Source organism: Protopterus annectens, chromosome 2.part2 (genome assembly GCF_019279795.1).
Source record: "Protopterus annectens isolate FY-2018-M chromosome 2.part2, PAN1.0, whole genome shotgun sequence".
Taxonomy (NCBI): domain Eukaryota; kingdom Metazoa; phylum Chordata; order Ceratodontiformes; family Protopteridae; genus Protopterus; species Protopterus annectens.
Genome location: NC_056730.1, coordinates 412,903,890 through 412,930,477, shown reverse-complemented (window position 1 = coordinate 412,930,477; position 26,588 = coordinate 412,903,890).

Sequence of the window (26,588 nt, the reverse complement as noted above, 5' to 3'; positions counted from 1 at the left end):
CAAATTCAACAATTGGCTAAGTTTCTGGTGTCATTCAAAGGGGATCCAGTGTCTGTCCGCCTAGGATGACATGCTCGACAAGCTGCGCTGCTTCACTAGAGACAGCTTGCACCAGTCACCTTTAGGTTCTCGAATAATGGTCAAGGCTCAAAAGACAAACGCACCGCCATAAATAGTACAAGTAACAAAAATCTGAGGGTAATGCTACTCAATACCAGAAGTCTAAACCTCAAAATGCACACACTTGAGGAACTCTTCAGAATGGAGAAAATCGATATATGTGCAGTAACAGAAACCTGGTTTAAGGCACCAGAGAGCACCCCAGCACTACCAGGCTACAACTCATACCATACATTTCAGCCACAGAACCCAGACCGAAATACAAAAGGTGGGAGAGTATCCATTTTCATCAAGGATACCCATACCTCCAGGTTAGTGGCACAGCACGATGGTTCAGAGATCATCCATGTGCAACTAACAATGGGCAAAAAGTACAGTTTTGTACCTACCATAAATGTAGATGTCTGATAGATATGCAACTGCAGTCATAACATATGGGTTGTCCTGCCTCAGGCAGCCCTCGGTCGGCCGAATTCCAAAGTCTGGGTCTGGCGTCGGCTGATGTCACCTTCTCTCCGACGTCACAACGGCTGGAGTATAAAGGCATCGGCCGACACCATCTTCTTTAGTGTTTCTTGCCCCAGATGCCAGGTGCCCTCCTAGGAAGGCTAAATTTGGTAAATGGATAAAAATAATCCCAAACATGCACAACAGTAATAAACAGATACACCATAGGGAAAACCCCCAGCTAATGGGATAAGGTGTAGGGACCCAAAAAAGAAGGATACAGAGGGGTAGGAGGGTGGGAAAATCCGACTGCAGTTGCATATCTATCGGACATCTACATTTATGGTAGGTACAAAACTGTACTATGTCCTTCAAGAATGCAACTGCAAGTCATAACATATGGGTTGAATACCATAGCCAAGCTGGGGGTGGATGGATCTAAGATAAGGATGGTGTAGCTAAAATCCCCTGCGGGACTGCCGAAGCAAAGCCTGCTCGGGATCTGGAGTATAAAGGCAGGTTGTAGTGCTTGGTAAATGTATGCACGGAGCTCCATGTAGCAGCCTCTAAAATGTCCTTTGTTGCCACTCCTCTTAGGAAAGCTGTGGAAGTGGCTAAAGCTCTGGTGGAATGTGGCCTAATATTGGCTGGCACACCTTTTCCATGGAATGAATAGCAGAATCTGATGCAATGTCCAATCCATTTTGAAATTGTTTGTTTGGAGATTGCTTTTCCTTGTACTCCAGCAGCATAGGCTACAAACAGTTGGTCAGACCTTCTGGTGGCCTTAGTTCTGTCCAAGTAGTAACGCAGTTGTCTGTGTATGTCCAAAGTATGCAGTAGTTTTTCCCCCCTATTTTGAGGATTGGGGAAGAATGTAGGCAGGTGAATAGCTTGATTTAGAGACACCCTGGAGATAACTTTTGGCATGAATGTAGGATTTGTTCTTACAGAAACTCTGTCTTGATGAAAAATGAGGAAGGGAGGCACTGCCATGAGTGCCTGAATCTCTGAAACTCTTCTTGCAGATGTGACTGCCAATAAAAAGACAGTCTTCCATAAAGAAATTGCATTTCTGAAGCTGCTGTTGGTTCAAATGGAGGAAGAGTTAATTTTTCCAACACATAATTGAGGTCCCATGCAGGTACTGGCTGTTTTCTGGTGGGTTTGATATTCTTTATCCCTCTTAGAAACTGTCGTAGCAGAGGATGTGAAAACACTGGAGGGTCACAGTTGTATTTTGCTGAGATTGCTGAGGCATGAATCTTTATTGAAGAGTATGAGAGTCCAGTATGAAATAGTTCTGCCAAGTATTCTAATATCTGAGGTATACTCAGTAATGCTGTGTCCTGACCCCTGTTGGCATTCCAGATGCTGAATCTCTTCCACTTGGCCGAATATGCTTTTCTGGTGGAAGGTCTGCGTGCTTCCAGCAAGATCTCTTGAACTGATTTGGAAAGAGAGTTAGGTGGAGAAATCATGGTAGCCTCCAGGCTGTCAGATGTAATGTTTTCAGGTCTTGATGTACAGTCCTGTAATTGTGTTGTGTTAAGAGCAGGGGCCATAGGGTCAGAGGCCATGGTTTGGTCCGAGTTATGGTCAATAGCAATGGGTACCAGTGTTGCCTTGGCCAGTCCGGAGCTATCAAGATGCCTGTTGGTTGTTCTGCTTTGATCTTCAGTATCACCTTGGTCAGCAGAGGTAGAGGAGGGAATGCATAAACTTTTAGGGAATTCCAGCTGAAGGAGAGAGTATCCGTTTTCCAGGCTAGAGGATGGTGAGTCCTTGTGCAGAACTTTTTCAGGTGATGATTTAAGTGGGAAGCAAAAAGATCTACGTCCGGTCTTCCCCATGTCTTCGTCAGTTGAGAGAAAATGTGAGGGTGCAGCATCCATTCGTGTGGATCCATAAAATTTCTGCTCAGCTGGTCCGCCAGTACATTGTCCTTGCCTGGTACAAACTGGGATTGTAAATGTATCTTCAGGCTCAGAGATTTTTCCCAGAGAAGCATTGTTAGTCTGCAGAGGGGATAAGAAGGAGTGCCTCCCTGCTTGTTTATGTACCACATGACAGTGGTGTTGTCTGTCCTTATTAACAAATGCCCTTGTTGTAGTGATTTTTCAAAAGTTTCGATTGCACGTATCACTGCCAACATCTCCTTTTGATTTATGTGCAGATGCCTTTCCTTTGGCGTCCAAAGACCTTGAATGCATCTGCTCTCCATGTGCGCCCCTCATCCATGGTCTGAGGCATCTGTTGTAATCATTTGGCCTGCTTGAGGTCTGTTGAAAGACATGCCTTTGTTTTGTTGACTGGCTTGAGCCCACCATAAGAATTCCTTTTGCAGACATGGAATAAGTGGGATTATGTCCTCTAGGCTTTGGCTGTGTTGAGACCATAAGTTTTTTAAATACCATTGTAGCTTTCTCATATGAAGCCTTGCCAAAGGTATCAGAAGGATGCAAGATGCCATGAACCCCACGGCCTGCAGGATTTTCCTTGCAGTCAGCTGGGAGAGTTTTGCTAGGCCTTTGAAGTACTCTGGTAAATGCTGCTGCTTTTCCTCTGTGAGGTAGGCCATTTGGTTTTCTGTGCCCAGTTTGGCTCCTAGGAAGATAATCTGTTGGGATGGCAGTAGCTTTGACTTCTGAATGTTGACTGTGTATCCCAAGGCCTGCAGTAGATGCATGACATAGTCCAAATTTTCTTTTAAGGTTTGTTTGTTGTCTGCTTGTATGAGGCAGTCGTCCAGGTAGGGGTATATTTGAATCCCCTGCAGTCTGCAGTGTGCCAATACTGATGCCAGGCATTTCGTGAACACTCTGGGCGCAGTAGATAAGCCAAACAGCAATGCTGAGAATTGATAATGCTCTGTCCCTGCAAGAAATCTGAGGCATCTTCTGCAGCTTTGTCTGATTGGGACATGCAGGTATGCCTCCTTGAGGTCCAGAGTGACCAGCCAAGACCCCTTGCCCAGCATGGGAAGGAGTTGCTGCAACGTCAGCATTTTGAACTTTGGCACCATGAGAAAAGTGTTTAGAGTTGACAAGTCCAGTATGGGTCTCCGTTTGTTTTCTTTTCTTGGAACAAGGAACAGTCTTGAATAAAATCCCTGGCCTTGCTCCTGAGGAGGAACCCTTTCTATTGCTTTTATACTTAATAGCTTGGAAACTTGAGTGAGCGCCTATGCCCTTTGATGATGTGGCAGGTTTGGCATGCCTTGTCTTATTGGTAATGTGTGGAAGTGGAATCTGTAACCTTTGTCTATCAAATCCAGAATCCAGTTGTCCTTGGTTAAGATATGCCAGTTTTGAGAGAATAAGGATAATTTTCCGCCCAAAGGTGCTTCTCTTTGAACCTTTGTAGGCGGTACAAAAGTCAAGTCATTGTGATTGTCCTTGTGGTGCAGCTGAACTGTCTGCGCCACTTCTTTGATTTGGAGGTTGCCATTGGCGGCCCCCATAAGATCCTCGATATTGCCCTCTACCTCGGGCACGTCTGCTTTTTCCCCTTTGAAACTTGTCTGAGCCGGGGAAGGACCAATTCTTTGAGGGACAGTTTCTGCTGAATCTGGGTGGCTGAACCTGAAGGAAATCCTTGACTGTCTGTACTGACTTTGCTTTTTCCTCTATGGATTTCAGTACATCTTGTGCATTAGCACCAAACAGCTTCTGTTTTTCCAGAGGTGCATCAAGTAACTTTACTTTAACATGGTCAGGCAAAGACTGATCCTTTAACCAAGCATGTCTACGTATCACAGCCCCAGTCATAGCTGCCCTACATGAAGCTTCCAATGCATCATAACCACACTGAAGAAAATGGTTATTAACCTGCTGAGTGTTATGTATATGATCCTGCAATGCCTTTTAATCAATAGGCTCAGGAGAGGCTAACTTTTTCTGTAAATCATCCAGGAGAAAATCTTGGTACTGAAACATGTGAAAAGGCAGTTAAGTGACCTCATGGCTAGGGTAGTAGAGGTATATACTTTTTACCCCATCTCCAGGGACCTTGCTTCTGTCCGCTGGCAGAGGGTTTTGGCAGAGGAGGTAGCCACTCCCTTGAGGCCCTGTGAAATAGTTTCTAGATCCACAGAGTGGGCCTTAAAAGGTGCTTGTGAGTGTCAGGGACCCTATAATATCTGTCCGGCTTGACAGGAGCAGGAGGAAGAGAATCAGGGTTAGCACTGGAGTCAGAGAAAACATCATCCAAAACATCCATAACAGGTGGAATAGCCAAAGGTCTGTGCTGGGAAGCTTGAGGAAGGTACGGCCTTTTCCTGGAGTCAGAGAATTCTGACCCTGCCATTGAAAATGTTCCCTCATGGAATGCAGGACTTCACCAAAAGAGAAATCCTCTGGAGGGGAGGCAGAGGGAATTGATTCCTCAGCATCAGAGTCCTCGTAGGCCTGGAAGGATTCTTCTTGGGTATCAGAATGCTCAGAATCCCCAGAGGCTTCATCCAAAGAGAGGTCGTCCGCCTGCTCAGTTCTAGGCCTTTTCTCTGCAGGTGGCTGAGAACCCCTGTCCGGATGAGGCTGAGTCCCCCTGATAAGGGAAATAAGATCTGCAGCCAGAGTCAAGATCTGCTTATCAGATGAAGGGGCAGCAGGTTTAGGATGGGCCTTGGCCTGACTGGCGGCCTTAGCACGTGCAAAGGCCTTGATGGACATGGATACAGGAGGCCTAGCAGCCCCACGTGCAGGCGTAACCTTGTCCACAGAAATGGTGTCGGGTAGATCCAGAACTTCGGTTTCCGGAGGAAAATCAACAACCGGCACTGGAGATATGTCTGAGACCGAAGGTCGTGTTAACGCTGTGTCGTCGGCCTGGAGCAGTGGATTTACCACTTCCAAAGGGACCGGAGCACTAGCAGAGGGTTTAGGAGTAGCATCGGTAGTGGACGCGGGCCGAGGGTGTCGGTCCCGGTCCTTGCGTTTTTTAGCAGATTGGGTTGTCGGTTGATCTGACGGCATGATATACGCAAAAGATTCATCGAAAAAGTCCTCGGCGAATTCTGCCCAGCGCCTGAGAGTGCGCTTATTAAAGCAAGCACAGGCCGAGACGTCGTGGTCTGGGCCCAGGCAAGGAAGGCAGAGAGAATGGAAGTCCTTATGAGGTATTTGTTTACCACAAGACAAACAATTATTAACTTTCTCAATTTGTTCTGACATCGGCTGAGGCAAGAATAAATGTTCCCCAATGGGGTACTTAGCTTTTAGATGACTTCGGTACTGAAAACACAGGAGCTGACCGACCGGCACTTGCGAACTGATTCTGCTTCGGGCACCGCGCGGCAAGAAAGACTAAAGAAGATGGCGTTGGCCGATGCCTTTATACTCCAGCCGTTGTGATGTCGGAGAGGAGGCGACACCAGCCGACGCCGGACCCAGACTTTGGAATTCGGCCGACCGAGGGCTGCCTGAGGCAGGACAACCCATATGTTATGACTGCAGTTGCATTCTTGAAGGACATCTGCAATTCAAATTGTAGCTTGCTACAGATCACCCACCATGTCCCAGGACCCCCATTCCACATTTCAGGAAACACTGGGAAACATAAAGGTCCTAACAAACACCCTAATATTGGGTGATTTCAACTACCCAAACATTAACTGGGAGAACTATTCAAGTACTAACTCCCTTGGCCAATATTTCCTAGAATTTATAAACTCAAATACCCTGGATCAACTGGTCAACACTGGCACCAAAGGTGACAACATATTGGACCTGGTCATCACCAACATGGGCGACCGGTGTTCCACATGAGGTCAACCCCTCGCTGGTTAGATCTGACCATAAACAAATCACTTTGGATATCCACATTCCGCCCCCACCCCCGGACAAGGAAACCACAGTGAAATTACTTTTCAAAAGCAAACTTCACGTTACTCAAGACCGAGGTGGAAAGTTTCAAAGCCCCTATGCTAAAGGATAATGCTTGTCCAAGCTGCAAAATCCTTTACTAATGCATTCTACGGGCACCTACAAGAATGCATGGATCATGCTAACCAAGGCTCATTCCTCCAAGAAAAGGAAACCAGTCTGGTGGACCACTGCCATAAACAAGCTGTGCAATAGGAGGAGGAAACTAGTACAGAAGAGAGTAAAATCCCAAGAAGGGAAGACATCCCTGATCAGTATCAGCAAGAAACTACGATCCCTCATGTCCAAGACGAGCTTCGAAAGAAAAATTGCCAAGGACTCCAAAGATAACCACAAGGCATTCTTTAGCTATGTCAATAATCTAAGTGGCAATGCTCAGATCTGCTTGGAGTTGATGCAGAATGGCACAAAATACAATGAACCAACCAATATTGCCAACATCCTGGTAGACAGGCTCAATGCAAACTTCACCCCCCTCTCACCCCCAAAAGGACCCATAACCATACTAGAAGAATGTAGAGCCCCTGAAATCACAGGCACTCAGGATAAAACAGCCCGCTCCAAAGCCAAAAACACAGCATCAATGGGACAGGACGGTGTCCCAGGCTGTGTACTACACAAGCTCAAAGATGAACTAACCCCTCACCTAAACACACTGTTCAAACTCAGCCTCTCCACTGGCTACGTACCCATAGGGTGGCGCACAGCAACAGTTATTTCGCTCCACAAAGGTGAAGCCACAACAGACCCCGGAACTATCGCCCTATAATCCTTTCTAGCTTGGTCTGCAAGGCTATGGAGCGCATCATCATGGAACTCATTAACAGAGACATTGGGAACCTCCAAACAGTGGACCCTACACATTTCGGCTTTGTTAAGGGCAGATCATTCCTCTTAAACCTGGTGGAATTCTTTGAAACAATTACCAAGGCGATAGACGAGGGAAAGGTGGTACACACAGCATACCTAGATCTCACAGAGGCCTTCAACACCATTCTGGTATTATAGACAAGCTCACCAGCCTGAACATAGACCCCTATGTCACAAGATGGGTTGCCAATTGGCTCACGGACAGAACCCACATGGTGAGAGTTGCGGGAGCTAGGTCTGACTCTAAATCAGTTACAAGTGGCGTTCCCCAGGGCTCAGTCCTAGGACCCCTCCTGTTCAGCATATACTTCTCAGAGGTACAGGCAAGCACACGAGGACAATGGCTGACCAAGTTCACTGATGACTGCAAACTAGGAGCTATAATTGGCTTTCCGGCAGACACAGATCCTCCAAAAGGTCTCAATGAGACGGATACCTGGTGTCAAAATCATGGCCTCGAGGTAAAATGCCAAAAAGTGCATAGTCATCCCCTTTGGAAAAAACAAAGTACACAAACTACCACATAGGTGGCAGCCCCCTAAATACAGAAAATGTAATAAGGGATCTGGGGACCCAAGTAGATAGTAATCTCTCCTTTGATAATCACATTGCCAAAGTGGTAAGAAAATACTTCTATGTGGCCCACCTAATCACAAAAGGGTTTGCATCCAGATCAAAAGAGGTCATTGTGCCCCTCTATTCATCACGCATCAGACCCATCATAGAGTACAACGCCCCATTTGGGATGTACCTTACAAGGCACCTGCAACAGCTGGAAAGACCACAGAAGTACCTCACCAAGAGGATCACTGGCCTCAAACAGATGCCCTATGCAGCTCGACTGAAGAAACTCCAGCTGTACTCGGTTGCATACCGCCTACACAGAGGTGATCTCTGCCTAACATACAAGGCTATGCCCAACTCAGAATTGATGGACATGCACCACCTAAAGAAAACCTTATCCCCTCGAGTCACACACTCTAGGGATCTAAACCTTACCACAACAATAAATAGGACGTGCTGGAGGGATAGATTCCTGTCCCAGAGACTTCCTATGCTTTGGAACAAGATTCCAATCTAAATTAGGCAGAGCTCCTCGCTAACACTCTTCAAGAGAAACCTTGACAAGTAGATGGGAAACAAAGTTTACCCAAGGGATCACCTTCAGTGGCTCTGCCGGACAGAGGCACAGGGAACTAATCTAAGGGGGCGGTGAAAGCCAACACATTCTGGCTGGGCTTATAAATGCCTTCGGGCAGATAGCCTAGTACCTACCTATGAAGTGATGACTACTTCTAGCAGTATTTCTGAAAGCAGTGAAACTGACTTTTTCTGAAAGTTTTTTTTTTTACTGCTTATTTAAATATGACATCAAGACTCTAACTCTCCAGTTCAAACATCAGTGCCACTAAAAAGCACAGTGAAGAAATGAATGTGAAAAAAAAAACATATTAACCCAGGAAAATAATATGTGCCACCTATAAACCTTTTGTAAGACAGCATTTTGACTGCACTGGAGAATTACTGAATTTTTACCTACCAGCTGCTTTTTACTTCCTCATTTTGATAAACTTACGATTTTTGTACTGTGGCTTTTATTCTCAAGGCTCCAATCAAATGGGTCTCACCCACCTGGACCCCCAAGTCTATAGCCAAAACAAAACCAACCAACTAATACAACGAGCAGACATTTGCTAAATCTGGCACAGAATGTACCTTGCAGTAGAATAACTGCTGCTGAGTATCTCAAGCAATATAAACAAACTTACAGAGAGGTAAACGCAAGAGAAGTGCTAAAAGTAAAATCTCAGACAACTGAATCCTTTAACAATGAAGACATGACTTTTGGAACCATAGTCCAAGAAATATTATTTGGTGAGGGTAAGAAGCAATGGCCAAGTGGCTATAGCAGGTAGTAATCCACTTGGATAGGATCGCTTAACCAGAGAGACCCTCTTTGCCTGGAGTGAATGAGATGGACAATGCATCCATCTTCTCAAGTTCATATGAACCTCCTTTAAATAAACCTAAGTTTTTGTGGCAAGTTTTTTTAAACGCATATTCTCCACCAGGTTTGAATGATTTGGTATCTATTTCTAGCAAACAAACAAAGTTTTTGATAGATAAAATAATAAATAGTATTTTTATAAAAACAAATTTTTATGTATGCAATTGTATTTTTATTCAAGTTTTATTAACTTTTCAACAAGACTATGTAATGTGATGCTTTTAGAATACATTGAGTTTTTTGCCATTTTGGCACATTCTTTTAACTGAGTTAATGAGGTATTTAATTGGATTAATACTATTGGTAGTTGAATCAATTGTCTTTTATGACTTGTATATAAGAAGGGGTACTAAAGGTTTAAAAATAGTCTTTCTGTAGGATGTCAACATCACTTGGGGAGTTATTAATAGCTCCCAACTTGCAATCGTCTGCGAACTTTGTCAGACTCCCTTCGTGTTGGCCTGGACTTCAGAGAAGTAGATACCAAACAGGAGAGGACCCAGGACCGAACCCTGTGGGACTCAACTCGTGACTGGTCGGTAGTCTAACTTGGAGTCAGCTACTTTCACACATTTTTACATCAATCATCTTTAGCTCCTAAATGAAACCGAACCAAAAATCTGCCATCATGTTCACTTCTCCAGGTATGTCCGCTTCTGTACAAGACATACCTCAATCTATAGGCCAACATTAGAAATGCATCACCTTGGTACAAAGGATACAGTCATTTGCTGCCTTGAATAGCCATGCTTTGATGTTAAATATGAGCAAGCAACAGCAGTAGAAGTTACAACCTCAACTTTTTCTTTGCAACAAGACAGCTGGCTTTAAATCCACTTTTCCTGGGGAGAGAATCTAGGTGGACTTCCATATCATTGGTAAGGAATCCATTGCTTAACAATGTAACGAGTTCCACTACAACAGAAGAATTTTATTCAGAATGGAGGACAATTTCCATTACTCTATGGTCCATGACAGGGGATGACATGAAAAAAGGTCTGCAACATTAATGTGTTCTGTGGCACAAAAGGATAAAAGTCAGACTGTGACACAAATGACCAAAGATCTACTAGCAGCTTAGCAATTTGGAAGACCAGGTGAAGCAGAGAAAGAGAGAGACATGCAGTTTATGCTGGCTTATTCACATGGGAGCAAGGATCAGGTGGCTCCCCTCAGCCTGTGATGAACTGATAATCAAGGAAGTGGCATAGACTGGTCTTCCTGGCACTAGGTTGACGTACTTGTTTAAAGAACTGGCAACTCTGACCACAGAACGAAGATTCTCCAGCAGTGTGTTAATGTACAGGTAAGGCCCTCTGAAAAAGGAGTCTGCTGCTTCATGGCAGTATATTAAGCTGCCACGGAGCTCAGGCTGTAATGCAGGTAACATCTGCCATTATTTTACACTCACTAATTAGCACGTTTGCTGTTCAGAGTGTAAAAAAATTTAAAAAGTACAATACCGTGTGTCTGCCTGTTTGTGAATGTATGCATGAATTAAAGTGAGTGAGATTGAGCGACACATTATTTTAAACTTGCTAAACAGCACTTTTGCTGTTTAGCGAGTGCAAAATTAAAACAAACGGATAAATAAAAAAATACAAAAGTCTATGTGTGAGTGTACAAGTGTGTTTACATTGCTGTCTGCGTGCGTGTGTATGGAAGTTTGTGAACATAAAAGCCTAAGAGTGTATGTGTGTCTGTGTGTGTATACACAAGAGAGAGACACATATCAATTGAGTAGTGGATGCAAGTCATTTACTGTTAAGAGGTATAACATACCTCTCATCCTCTTCATTCAAGAAATCTGGACAAAGCTTAAAACAGTGTGGGGCAAATGCTCAAAAATAGTGATGGATTTTAAATACTGCTCTTACAAAATCAGAAAGTCTCTATAACAGGACATATGATAACACACATTTTCTGAAGCATATGAAAGTCTGAAAACTCAAATATCACTCATTACTTTGTAGCTTCACCACTCAATGATTTGCCACCCAACCACAAACTCTATGAGGAACAGGCCAAAAAAATGAGGCAAAATATCTGGACATTCTGCGAAAATCTGGACAACTGACAATTATGCAGGTACGAAACTTCTAACAGCTGGCACTATTAACGGAGTATAATCAAGTGCGTTTTTAAACTTACATCTGAGTGTGTGTGTGTGTGAGAGAGAGAAAGAGAAAGAGTGTCTAGACATTAAATGCTTACCAATCTTATAGTCTGGATGTGAAACACTTCCTCCAACTACAGTTACATATTCTACAGCAAGTTTGAAACATTAGGTGGAGGAATTATTTTACATCAAAAATATTAAAAAATATAAATATAGTAATTAAAAAAAAACAAATACAAAACAGTTTAACTTACAGCCCATTCTCCAAGTACAATAATGCCCTCCAGGGTGTGTGTTATTGTGTAAATAATGCCTGTCTAGGGGTGCAGAGGCCACATATCACCCCCGGCAGACATTATTTACACAATAACACATACCCTATTGGGCATTAATGCTTGCATAACAGGATCTGGCTACAAGTTCTGTTCACTTTCAGGTACATTAAATGTGCTCCCCAAGTGAGGTCCAATGTACCAACGGTCTGCTTTCCTTAAGGTGAAATCATTAGTCCACATAGGCCAAGAGCCACTTGTGTGTGGCCTACCAGAACTCCTCCTTAACAGCTAGAAAAGGCAGCATTGCCTGATGAAGGGACAGGCAATGTTGTTGTCAGAAGCTCCTGTATCCAATGGATCTGTTAGACATTTCAGAGGAATAAGGCTCCTGTTGTCCAAGATTTGATTCCCTTAGCTTCTATTTACCTGCTGTGAAAATTTCATTAAGTCACTTAACCAGAGTGTTCCTGGGATATGTATAAAAAAGGTCAGTGTGGCTCAGTGCTCTACCCCAGTAAACTAATACAGAGAATCCCACAAGTAAGTTAACATTACACATATGCACTCTAGCCAGGGGCACAATCAATATCAATCCTGTCATATGGCCTATAGCACTAATCCATCTCCCTGGGAGTTACTTAGGGCATCTGGCTGGGCTAAATCTGGAAGCAAAAGCTTTAGCTGTAGGGCTTACTACTGTGGCAGGAAAAGATTAACTTTTTCCATATCCATGAGGGCCCCAAAAAGACTTTCAATCTCTCTGACAGCAGGCTTAACTTTACAAGGTTCAGGGAAAAATCTAGACTTGTGAAATAGCCCACACTCATAATAGGGGTCTGCTCTTTACTCACTAGCAAAGAGGGATGGATGAGACAGTCAGCCAAGTAAGAATAAATGTCGACACTCCACATTTTTAAAGAGGTATTCAGTGGAGCTAGTCACCTGATGAAAAGCTACAGAAACTGTGGAGATGCACAACAAGAGCAAAGTGAACTCTAAAGGCTTGTTGCCCACTTTGAACTTGAATAACTGCTTCTGGTATCTATTAAACAGGGATATGCAGACAGGCATCCTTTAGATCCAGAATAACTAAAACCTTTCAGAAATAAATTCAAACAGTCGAAGTATGGCATGCAAGTAAGCAATTTGAACTTGGTGATTCTTAATCTGTTCAGTCAAACAGATAAAAAATCTAGGGCACATACTTCTTGGTGAAGAGGAACATTATGGAGTAAAAGGTCTAACTCTCAACATCTGGTGTTAACTACTTTACTTCAATTTGTTAACTGGGATAATGAACACAGTACTAGCTCAGTAGCTTCTGAGCAGGATGGGATTTACCATACCTCTCCTTGCCTTGCATACTTCTTCCCTTGCATCTCCATGCCTGCTTCTTTCTGAAAGGTTTACTTAACTTGAAATGCTCTACCCTGATCTGCTTCCAATAAAGGGTCACTGCTTTGTAGGTTCTGCTTTATTCATACATCTTCCATCATTTTGGCTTTTAATTTTCAAGCACTTAAAATCACTTGGAAAGGTGACCCAAACAGCAAATGTTCTCATAAGGGCACAATTAAGCAATAATGTTCTACACATTCTCAAAAGGGCTACCATGTTATGCAGACATACTTCCTTAAGACTTTTACTCCTAACCGGGAAAAGCCGAAAGACACAAACAAACAAACTTCCTTAAGACTTTCAAACTGGCATCTGTAGCCTCATAAGCACATTTTGCAATATGCTTGCCCTCCTTACTAGTGACTTGGGATAGCCTACATTTCCTGTCTCTTAGTTTTTTGTCCAACACATCTGAAACAATGTCCTTGATCTCACTGATGATTGCACCTTAGAATTTACATCTAATTGACTTTTAATATTTAATTATATCTGCCTGACAATTAACTGTCCTACATATTTAACAATGGTACAGGACAGTATTCAGCTTTCTTCATTGCTAGGAAGTACAAAGAGTTAGAGACAGAATTTATCCTTTTGCGGCCTATAACATCACTACTGGTTTAATCATGGGGTTGCTATGCAGGTATCCAAATTCTTCATGAGCACAAGTATGTGTCTGGTTTCTTAGAAAAAGGCAATCAAGAGTCAGGGTTCAGAGATGCTGACTCAAAGTTGAGAAAGCAGGGGAAGTATCAAATGGGGCAAGGACTCTTCACTAACTACCAAAGCAAAATATTTTTCTGAAGTGCAAAGCCTGTTTGGAAATCCACTTATAGCTGTAGTATAAGGATTAAGTGAGTTGCCAAATAATGCATCTTCCAGAGAGGGGTAACCTGAAAATATTCCCCTCATTGTACACACAATACCCCATGGAAAAGATATCTGTCATGATTATGCAAGATCCTCTCCTTCTAGATTCAGTGCTGATGAATGAAAGAGAAGACTCTTTCCATTTGTTTAGAGTAGAAGGTAGCCCAGAACACAGGTTTAAGTTGCCTGAAAGGTTGCTCATCTGCAAGCTGGAACACACCATTCTTTAACAAATCTTTAATCATCAAAAGCAAACTGTGGTGTTGGTATAAGGGCAGACATGCAGGCTTCATACTTACCAAGCCACCAAGAATCTCTGCACAGTCAGTGTCTAAAGAATTCTTCAAAATGCCTTCCTGACAATTCTCAGGTGGAGCAGCTTTAACTAGTAAAGGGCAGACATTCTTCATGAGTGCCTGGAAACAGGCTCATCTGTCCCAGTCATCTTGGTACCATCCTTAAAAGAATGCAAAGTAGTAGCCAATTTCTGGATCCTAGCATTTGCCTTCCTGAGGAGTGAAAACAGAGGACTCCCTCCACACACACACAAAAAAAAAAAAAAAAAAAAAAAATGCATGGCAAGTCCTTACCCAATACCAACACATGCAATCCCTCTGGGACTGAGAGGATCTCTAAAGCCTCTCACTCTCTGCCTGCTGGACCTTTAACTGGAATTTTCTTGGATTGCTTAATCTTGTACATCTTTTTTCTGATGGATTTCAGTGGTTGAAGGGTTGTCTTGAGGACAGCTGGCCAAGGCAATGGTCTCTGTTTTCAAACCTAAGAAGGCCCTGAGGTTTAAGTCCCCAAAATGCAGCACAGTACTGGCCGGAGGAAACCTGATTTCCCTCATCCAAATAAAAAACAAACACTCTTTTGCCCATTTTCTACCTGGGGTCAGGGTGTTGTGTTAACTGTTTCCATACCTCTTGATTCAATGCCACACTCCTGCCTTCTTCGACACTCATGCCAGAATGTCGCAGAACTTCTCTCTCGCACAATCCATCCATCTCTTTGCAGGATGCCATCATTTCCTCTTATCTTCTTCCTGTCTGTCTCAAATCATCTTCACCAGATTGTCTACTACTTTTCTGCACGTGCCTGAACCACAGTAATCTGCTCTCTCTGATCTTTTCTGTAACTGGAGCTATTCTGGCTTCTGCTCATATGTCCTCATTTCATCATCCGTCCCACAGTGTGCATCCTACCACCGGTCTCAGGCACTTTATTTCCATCACCTCTAGCTTCCTCATCTGCTCTGCCTTTACTACCCAGGTTTCTGTATCATACAGCAGTACTGGTTGCACCGCTGTTTTGTACACCTCACTTTTCAGCTTCTTTGATATTCTTCTGTCATACACTACCATCTAACACTCTATGTCAGTTGGCTGCAGCCCCTCTGATTCTAGATCCGACCTCTTCATTCAGACTTCCCTTTTCCTCAACTACCGCTCTCAGACACTTGAAGCTGTTAACAAGTTCTGTCATCTTTCCTTCTATCTCATTTCTCAGCTTCTCCTGATTTTCCCAATTTGCTGCAATTACCACTGTCTGATCTGTACTTAGTTTCATCCCATGTTCCTTAAGTACTGCATTCCACTCCCCTATCCTTCGCTGAAGTTCCTGCTGAGACTCTGCCTGTAATGCCACATTATCTTTATACAGCAAATTTGATGATATGTCCCCACCTACCTACTTGCTAATATAATCCAACACCATTACTAATAGCAGCAGGCTCAGAGCTAAACCCTGATGCACTCTTACTCCCACTGGGAAACCCCTCTGTGAGGCCGAACACTGTTTGTACTTGAGTGACTGGATCTTTGTACATATCCTGCACTAATTCCACCAATGTTTCTTGGATTCTGAACCACCTCAGGACTGCTCAAATCAGCATGCTTTCTCCAAGTCTAGGAATGCCCAAACAGGACACTTTCCTCATCACTAGTGTCTTCTCATCTGTCTGTCTCACTGCAAACATCAGGTCAGTTGTGCTGTATACTGACCCGAATCTGAACTGCTCATCTCCCATCTTACTTTCTACTACTCTGCATATCCATTTATCAATCACCCTCTTCAGAACTTTCATGCAATGTGGAAGGAGTATGATTCCTCAAGTACAGCCCACAGTTGTGGATATCCCCTTTATTGTTGTTTAGTGGCATGAGTATGCTTATTCTCCAGTCATCTGGGATATGCCCTTCTTTCCACACTGCTAGGAGTACCCTCACCAGTACTCTCAGAACATGTTTATATCTGGCAGTGCAGTGGTGCAATGGTTAGCATTGTCGTTTCACAGCAAGAGGTTCTCCGGTTCGATTCTCAGCCAGAGTGACTTCTGTTCAGAGTCAGCATGTTCTCCCTGCATTCGTGTGTGTTTTCTCTGGGTGCTCTGATGTCCTCCCACATTCCAAAGACATGCATCTGGAGCATTTCACCTAGGGCCTCTGCTGAAAATGGGCTCTGTCCCAATCGGACTTCCAGTAAATAAACAAATATCTGCTGTGACCTCATCCGAGCCTTCTGCTTTCCCTGACTTCATTTTCCTACGTGCTGTTCTTACATCTTGTAGGGAGGGCTCCTTTTTTTCTCTCATAGGCTGCTTCTGGGGCAGTACAAATTCTGTGTTATTTTTTTTTTCATTCAGAAGCTGCTGGAAGTACTCCTTCCATCTGCCTTTAATCCCTTGGGGACTGGCTTGAAATGATTTGGTCAAGTTGACCCACACAAAAATGACACTAACAGGAAATCTTCTACAGGAAATGTCTTGGATTTTTTTCTGAGGGTGTCAAGGAACTCTAAACATCCAAATGTCAAGAAACATTTTTCCTCCAAGTCTCATCCAGTGGCAAATATCACAAACCAGTAATATCAACAGCAACTGAAGATAATAAATGTACCAAACTTTGGCACTTTTTTTCTGAAAGTCATGTGGAAGAACACGGAAAAATTCTTTGAGGCAAGAATTATTGAACAATAGAACAACTGTCCAAACATTAAAAGCTGTATGTCAAGCCTACATGAGGTTTGTGAAGGACGTTCAGAAAGTCAGAACAGAAGGGCACACTTGTGACTAACAAATCTCAGAAAAAAAGAATAAGACTATAGTACCGATCTTTATGAACCCTGTATGTGTTATACTCAATCATCAAAAACCATGATGTGACCAATGGTTGCTCTGCGTACCATGTGATAAAACTACCAGACAGGAAACAGTAAAAATCAGGACCATCTACAAAATAAGCTACTGTGGAACACTTACAAGAAGGCCAAACTTCAAGGAAAGGACGGAATGGCTGTTTACTCGAAGGACTATGTAAAATGCCAAGGAAAGACCAAGAAGGTATAGAGATAGCTTTCCAAAAAACATATCCGACTTGGACTTCCAAGATGGCTGGTCAATGAGTAGCAGGATGATTAGAGCTCTTTCAGAGAGAAAGCGGATACATTGTTTAAATAAAAGTTAAAAGTTATCAGTTTGGGTAAAATTAAATTCCTGGTTTGTAACTACCAGCAAAAAAGAAATCTAGAGGAAGAGAGAAAATTAATCAGAAAAGGAGAAGAAAAGCTATGAGGTATGGTTGAGAATACTGCATGCTATAAAGTCAAAAAAAAAAAAAGACGCTCAAGTTTCAGCTTTACCACAGAAGATGGCTTCCAGTAAATTAGAGGAAAAGTAAATTCAAATGCACTCGGACATGTTTAAAATAAGTGACATATTGGAAAAATAAAGTTAAATGACAAAAGACTGGAAAAATAGAAGAAGCTAATTATCCACTCAGATGAGCTGATAAAGCTTCAGAAATCAGAGGCAGAAGTAAAAAAATGTCTACACATGCTGCTTCTTAAGACTAACTTGTTTCAAAAATAGGAGAGCTAGAACACACAGAAAACATGAGCTTTTTCTACTACACTATAGAAACTGGAAGGAAATGATTGCATTAATGTTATGAACGTGCAAATATGCAACTGGACTAGTGTTCAAGAGCAGGCTTTGTTGAGAGGGCACATCATATGCTTACTCCAAATATAACCATGAGAAAGCACACATGACCCACATTACTAGAAGTGTAACAATACCAGCATAAAGAGCAGCTCTTGACAAAACCGTGGAAAAAAGGAAAAGCATTACAATTTTGGACACCTTATGCCGATTGAAAATGATTATTCACTTTACACCAGGAAAAAGATAAGCAAGTTTATTCCAGCAGTCAGGAGATACTGAAAGAAGTGAGTGTCCAGCTGTCTTCAGAGTATTTCTTCCATGCGGATTAAGACATTTTTGCATCCAGAACAGACAAAAGAAGAAATAAAAGTTTAGCCAACAATGAGCCAAGCCAGCAAGCTGAAGGGGACTATGCTTCTCCTTCTTCTAAGACAAAGCCCACATAAAGACTTGCCAGTAAAAATATTTCCATTATTCTAAAAGAAAAAGATTGAGCAACAGAAAAAAAAGCCAAGAGGTAACTAGAACATGATGACATTGTACTTGAACCAGAGCTAGTGTTGCGAGGTTGAGACAATCAGGAGAAAAATCAGCAGCAATGTGAAATTAGTGAATAAATGGGAGAAATGTGAAGCATCAATTCCATTAGATGTAGTATAGACACAAACTGCGGTTCTCTAAGAAAAGTGGCTGAAAAAGGATGGACATTTGTAGATTGGGCTAACCCAATCGAAATGCTCTAAAGCACAAATTCCACTTTACATTATCAATGTTTAGACAGGACCAAAGAAGTGACCAAGTAAAATTTTTTATTCTTATTGTTTATATAAAAATTGAATAAAATAAGTTGCATGAAACATCATAAAATATTTGTGTATGTTATGCTGCCAGAGGTATTTTAAATGTGAAATGGATGGAGATTTGAATCCCTGTGGCGTACTGTTAGTGATACTGAAGAAAGAAAGTACCTTTTCTCAACTGTAGTGCAGCCAGGCTTTTCACTGTACCAAGAGAAGAAAGGCTGGAAAGAAGCAAATTAAAGTTAATATAATGTTGTGATATTGGGCCTGGGCTGCTGAGGGATATAAAAGTAAAGTGATCATGATATATCACATATATAAACGCACACACATATGCATACAAATAAAATACTTCTCCTGTTTTTCCAAAGGTGGATCTCTAATGCCCTTAGCTTAAGCTACAGATAGAGGATTTTAAAGCAAATACTTGAGAAAAACAATATAATGAATAATATGAAAAACGTTAACTTTAAAATGCAAGAGCGAGCGGTTAGCCTTTTTGTTAGCACAGTTTTAGATGAAGGCACGGAGCAAACAGGTGCAGAGTTTATCATGAGAGGTCTGACCGTTGCATCCTGAGTGAAATCTATAAAGATTCTTTATTGCATTTGAAAATTCACTTGCTCTTCTTTTTCCATTATCAAAAGCTTTTAGTTGGAGACAATGAGTCTACAAGTACAAACAATTATCAGGAAAGGTTTGAACAGTGTGTTCCAAGTGAAATGTACAAAGTATAATATAATACATCTCTTAAAGACAGACTGGTGAGCACGTCACTCAAAATAAATGAAGTCTGAAACTGTGGGAAGTGAATAATTATACAATTAGTTATCTCCCCAGCATCCATAATACTTTAATGAGTTATATACAACAGTGCGCAAGTTATTTAAGGGTAACCTGTGCACCTTTTCTTAAGGCTAACAGTTAGTTTACTGAAAGTAAAGTAAAAGTTAAGTGAAAGTAAAAAAAACAAAAAAAAACAAAGAAGTGGTTCTTTGCATTTTCGGGTTAAACACTGATAAAATAAGGAGGGACTGCAATCCGTGTTAAGTGGAAATACAGGCTACATTTGCTTCAATACGGTTAACTAATTTTACACTAGATAATCCTTTTGGGTGCAGCTGTTGATTTAGGGAAACTACATGGACAGGAAAAAAATCCTTTTTAGAAAGTATATAGTTTTGCTGTGTTTGTTTTAAGTAAAAATGATTTTGGGGTTTAAAACATTTACTTGTTTCTTGTGTGCATTTACTAAAGCAAAAAGTTTGGGGAAAATGTGATATGGCTCCAAACAGAGGTGAGATAAAGGAACTACTTAAAAGATCAGTATGCCAAACATTAGTGTGTGCATGTGAGCTGTAAGATAGAAACTTACATTCAAAAGAAATGCCATGTATAATATGTGGAGTATATGTGGAAGTAATGGATTTCTACCAAAATTGCTGCTTTGTCAGTAACAATAAGGAAAAGTAAATGACCTTGCAGGTATAGACAGAAAACAAACAGTGCTGAATTACATTAAGAAGTGTAAGATTCAGCAGTGTATCAGGGGCCCCAACAGTGATGTATGAAAAAATGCAATGGAAGATTTGCAGGAGTAAAGGATTATTACCAAGGGAGAAGAAGTGTGCTAGCATACATTTATGTTCCATCTAAAACTATTACTGAGCTTAGGAGACTTTTAAGAGAAATATGCTTTCAGCAGGGAATATTATTTATAGTTGGGGAATGGAACCTGACTTCCAATAGTAAGATTATATCAGTTTGACCTAGGAAAGGAAAATATAATAAAAGAGTGGTTTCTGAAGAAGTATATGAGACTGTTTGGTATGGAATGTGTGATTCTAGTACCACAAACTTGGACAGAATTTACATGCTTTCCAAAATACAGTAGCTGGGCTAGCCTAGACAGACAGACACAGGAACATGCGTATTTTAAATGAAAGCTTTGAAACCTATCCAATAATTACATTAGATCATGCAACAATAAAATCTATCTTAAAGATGCACGGTAATGATATAAAAATAAGACAGTCACATTCTCACTTATTTGTTAAGAGAAATTTAATGAATATAATTCAAGAGTTATCTGGCAAGACAGAAATTACTTCATAAGAGATAGCTAGTGAGTGGGATAAAATAAAAATGGAGTTTAAAATACAGAAAAATAACAGACTGATATGGCAAGGAAATAGAAATGATTTAGAGGTAATGACAAAGGTTAAAGCATTGCAGTTTCAAGAAAGGCAGTCACAGAACAAGAGGAGCAAAGTACAGTTTTGTACCTACCATAAATGTAGATGTTCGAGGGCTATTACAGCTGCAGTAATTACATATGGGTTTCCTCGGTCGGCCGAATTCCAAAGTCTTGGTCCGGCCGGTTGCTGTCTCTTCTGACGTCAGGAAGGCTAGAGTATAAAAAGACACAGCCGACGCCATCTTCTTCAGTCTTTCTTGCCCCAGATGTCAGGTGCCCCCAAAAGGAAGGCAATACATAAATTAGTGTGATACACAAAAGTAAGCAAATAAAACATAGCAGGATAACCCAGTCAGCAGGTATGAATAGGTATTCAAACCCCAAGGTCTTACCAAGAGGGGAAGGAGGGTGGGAAACCACTGCAGCTGTAATAGCCCTCGAACATCTACATTTATGGTAGGTACAAAACTGTACTATGTTCATCGTGCATTACAGCTGCAGTAATTACATATGGGTAGAATCCCAAAGCTATGTATAGGTGGTAGGTATTATACGGAACTGGGTTGAGCTAGAATGCCCTGCAAAACTGCAGTGGCAAAGCCTGCTCTAGTTCTGGAGTATAAAGGCAGATGGTAATGCTTTGTGAAGGTATGTACAGAACTCCAAGTGGCTGCCTCCAAGATCTCTTTAGTAGGCACTCCTCTGAGGAAGGCTGTAGAGGTGGCTGTGGCCCTAGTGGAGTGAGATCTGATACCAGTAGGCTTTCCATGATGGGAATAACAAAAGCGTATGCAGTGACCAATCCACTTGGAAATGGTCTGTTTGGTTACAGGTTTCCCTTGACCCCCCACAGCATAGGAAACTAGGAGTTGATCTGATTTTCTGAATGACTTGGTTCTGTCCAAGTAGTAACGTAGCTGCCTATGGATATCTAAAGAATGAAGCAGCCTCTCCCCTTTGTTTTGAGGATTAGAGTAGAAGGTAGGAAGGTGGATGGCCTGGTTTAGGGCTACCCTAGATACTACTTTAGGCATAAAGGAGGGGTTAGTACGGGAAACCCTGTCCTGATGGAATATGAGGAATGGCTGCACCGCCATGAGGGCCTGTAACTCAGATACCCTACGAGCTGAAGTGATGGCCAAAAGAAAAGCTGTTTTCCAGGACAAATATTGTAATTCTGCTGAAGCAGCGGTTCAAAGGGAGGCAATGTCAATTTTTCCAGTACATAGTTAAGGTCCCAAGCTGGTACTGGTTGTTTCCTTGGAGGCCTTATGTTCTTAGCCCCTCTGAGGAACTGTCGCAGTAGAGGGTGTGAGTATAAAGGAGGATCCATATTGAATTCTGCAGATATTGCTGAGGCATGTATCTTGATTGAGGAAAAGGAAAGTCCCTTGCTCAAAAGTTCAGTTAGGTACTGTAAAATCTGAGGCAGGTTTAATTTTCTAGGATCCTGTCCTCTTTCTTCATTCCAACAGCAAAACCGCTTCCATTTTGACTAAGCCTTTCTTGTAGATGGTCTTCTAGCCTCCAAAATGACATCCTGCACTTCTTTGGAGAGTAGTGCCTGATGTGAAGTTAAGGGATTTTCCATGCAGCTAGACTGAGAGTTTTCAGCTGACTGTGAAGCGTTTTGAAATTGTTCTGCGTCAGCAGTAGAGGTGTTAGAGGCAGGGGCCACGGAGGAGTGTGTGTTAGGCTCCTCAAAAGTGGATACCAATGTTGTCTCGGCCAATCTGGAGCAATCAGTATCATCCTTGGCTTGTCTGTTCTTGCTTTCAGAAGCACCTTGGGCAGCAGAGGTAGTGGTGGGAATGCATAAACTGACCAAGTTGTCCATGTGAATGAAAGGGCTTCCACCTTCCAAGCCTTTGGGTGGAAGGTCCTTGAGCAAAACTTTTTTAATTGATGATTTTTGTGGGAGGCAAAAAGGTCTATGTCTGGCCTTCCCCATGCTTGAACAATCTCTGTGAATACGTGTGGATGTAGCTTCCATTCGTGAGGATCTGTCATATGCCTGCTCAGAGTGTCTGCCAGTGTGTTTTCCATTCCTGGTAGGTACTGAGCCTGGAGTTCTATTTGTCTTTCCAGAGCTAGGTTCCAAAGAGTCATGGTTAATCTGCACAAGGGGTATGAATGAGTCCCTCCTTGTTTGTTTATGTACCACATTACTGTGGTGTTGTCTGTTCTTATGAGCAGCTGTCCTGGATGCAGGAATTCTCTGAAAGCTGAAATTGCATTTATTACTGCCAGCATTTCTTTTTGATTGATGTGAAGGTGCTTTTCTGTTTTGTGCCATCTGCCCTGAATGCACCTGTCCTTCATGTAATCTGAAGCGTCTGTGGTTATGACTTGTGTAGCTTGAGGCTTGCAGAATGGGAGGCCTTTGTTTACTTTGCATGCTTGGGACCACCATATGAATTCCTTTTGTAGGCAGGGAATTATTGGAATCTCCACTTCTAAGCTGTGACTGTGTTGAGACCATAGATTTTTTAGGTACCATTGAAGTTTCCTCATGTGCAGCTTTGCACATGGGATTAGAAGAATGCAAGATGCCATGAATCCCAGAGCCTGCAGGATTTTCCTTGCAGTAAGCCTGGTACTTTTTGCAAGCATTTTGAAGTAATGAGATAGTTGCCCTTGTTTTTCTGTTGTTAGGTAAGCCATCTGGGTGTTTGTGTCCAAGTTGGCACCCAGGAAGGTAATTTTCTGAGAGGGTGTTAGTTTTGATTTCTCCTTGTTGATGGTGTATCCCAGAGAAAGCAGTGTCACATATGCCAGATGTTTGAGAAGGTTTGCTGTCCACTTGGATCAGGCAGTCGTCCAGATAAGGGTAAATTTGTATCCCTTGAAGTCTGCAGTATGCAATCACTGATGCCAGGCACTTGGTGAATACTCTGGGCAGTAGATAAGCCAAAGGGCAATGCAGAGAATTGATAGTGACTTGAACCTGCAAGAAATCTGAGGTATCTTCTGCAACTTTGTCTGATTGGGACATGCAGGTATGCCTCCTTGAGGTCCAATGTTACCAGCCAAAACCCTTGCCCAGCATGGGAAGGAGTTGCTGTAATGTGAGCATCTTGAATTTTGGCACTAGGAGAAATGTGTTGAGAATGGATAAATCCAGAATGGGTCTCCAGTCGCTTCCTTTTCTTGGCACCAGAAAAGCCTTGAATAAAAACCTTGTGCTTGTTGGTGCGTAGGTACCTTTTGTATAGCCCTCATGTTTAGGAGCTTTGCAATTTGTAGTTGTGCCTCTACCCTTTGATTTTGTGGTAGGTTTGGCATGCCTCTCATTTTTGGAAGAGTGTGGAAATGAAATTTGTAGCCTCTGTTTATTATGTCCAGAATCCATTTGTCTGTTGTGACAATATGCCAATTGTTTGCAAATAGTGCCAGTTTCCCTCCCAAAGGTGCTGCCAGTTGAATTCTGCTTGGCATGGAAATGAGGGAGTCATTGAGTTTGCTTTCTGTACTGCTGTGCACTGTCGTCACCACTTCTTGGTGTAAGTGATTGCCATTGTCTGCCTCTGTAGGATCCTTGTGTTTGTCCTCTGCCCCTTCCGCATCTGTATCTGCCCCTTTGGGCTTTGTCAGTGGTTGGAAAGGACCAGTTTTTTGAGGGCCAATTCCTGCTGAACCTTGGTGGCTGAACCTGTAAGAAAGCTTTGACAGTTTGCATAGATTTTGCCTTTTCTTCCATTTTACGTAAAATATCCTCAGCATTACCACCAAAAAGAACATCCTTATGTAACGGTGCATCTAGAATTTTTGCTTTCACCTGATCTGGAAGATTTTGTTCCCTTAGCCATGCATGTCTGCGAATGACTGCTCCAGTGGCGGCTGATCCGCTGGAGGCCTCTAGTGCATCATAACCACATTGTAAGGTGTGCTTGCCCACTTGCTCAGCACTATGCATCATATCCTGCAACTCTTTTAAATCTGGTTGTTCAGGTTGTGACATTTTGTTTTAATTGTGATAACAGAAATTGCTGATATTTAATCATATGAAACTGGCAGTTTAAGGCCCTCATGGCAAGGGTGGCCGAGGTGTAAACCTTCTTTCCCCACCTTTCTAGTGATCTAGATTCCCTTTCAAAGGTAGTGGATTCTTGGCCGTGGAAGCCTTAATTCCCTTAGGGCCTTGAGAAATAGTTTCAGGATCTGCATTATGGCCTTTATAGAGGAACTGATGAGAATTAGGAACTCTGTAATACCTATCCGCTTGACTGGTGCAGGAGGCAGAGAATCAGGATTTAAACAGGCCTGGTATACATCATCCAAAACCTCCAAAACAGGAGGAATAGCCAGAGGTCTATGCTGAGGTAACCAGAGGAACTCCCTCAGCCTTTTCTTGGAGTCTGAAAAACTTGGCCTTCCCAGTGGAAGTGCTCAAGGAGTGTAAAGTTTCCCCAAAGGAAAAATCCTCAGGGGGGGATACAGAAGGAATGGACTGCTCTGCATCCGAATCCTCAAAAGGAGAATAAGACTGTTCTTCAGCATCAGAATGCTCTGATAAAATGGATTCTTGGTCAGAAGGAGGAGAATCCTCCTCTACTCTGGGTCTCTTGTCCGGAGGGGCCTGTGAGCCTCTGATAAGGGAGATCAGGTCTTCAGCCATTTTAAGCATGTGCTTCTTAGGCGTGGCCCAGGTCTTGGGCCTTGTGAGGCAGGCCTAGAAGGATGTTGCGCTTGGCTTGATTTGTAAAAGCCTTGATGGAGAAGGAAGATGAAGGCCTAAATACACCATGAGTGGATGTAGATCTATCCACATTGGTGGGTTCGACAAGAACAGGGGCTTCGGTAGTAGTCTGGGAAAGGACCGAAGAACCAGCGGTCTCAGGTACAGAAGACCCGCCGAGGAGTGTCGCCGGTAGTCAGGGACTGCAAAGGCGTCTCACTGAGAACCGCCCACGTGGAGCTTGTTTCGCAAGGCAGGTGGTGGAGACCGCAGTTCTCGACTGACGGTCCTTTCTTTTTCTGGACATAGCGGTAGTCGGAGTATCCTTTATAATTAAACGCTTTTCCAAAATAGTGTTGGTGATATTGAAGGTAGCACAAAGCGGTAGCCCCGGCGTCGTGGTCTGGGCCCAAACAAGGTAGGCAGAGCGAATGGGAATCCTTATGCGGTATGTGCTTCCCACAAGAAGTACAATTATTAACTTTTTCTGACACCGGTCTGAGGCAAGAAAATTCCCCAACGGGTACTTAGCTTTAATGAAGACTTCGGTTCCAAATTCTTTCGTAATTCAGGAGCTGGCCGACCGGCACTTGCGAACTGCTTCTGCTTCGGCAAAAGACTGAAGAAGATGGCCCGCTGTGTCTTTTATACTCTAGCCTTCCTGACGCCAGAAGAGTACGCCGACAGCAACCCACGCGACCAAGACTTTGGAATTCGGCCGACCGAGGGACCGCCTGACGGCTGAAAACCCATATGTAATTACTGCAGCTGTAATGCACGATGAACATCTGCAACATGCTAAAGCGACTACCTGGATATTTCTCAGTTTATAAAACTTGCTGTAAAGCAACTGTTTTGGATAAAAATTCTAGAGGGTAAACAGTTTAAGCACAATGACTACGGCAACAGAAGTTAGAAAAAGTTGTAGCCAAACTTAGGGAGCATAGGAGACAAAAAAAAGAATCTGTGATCCTA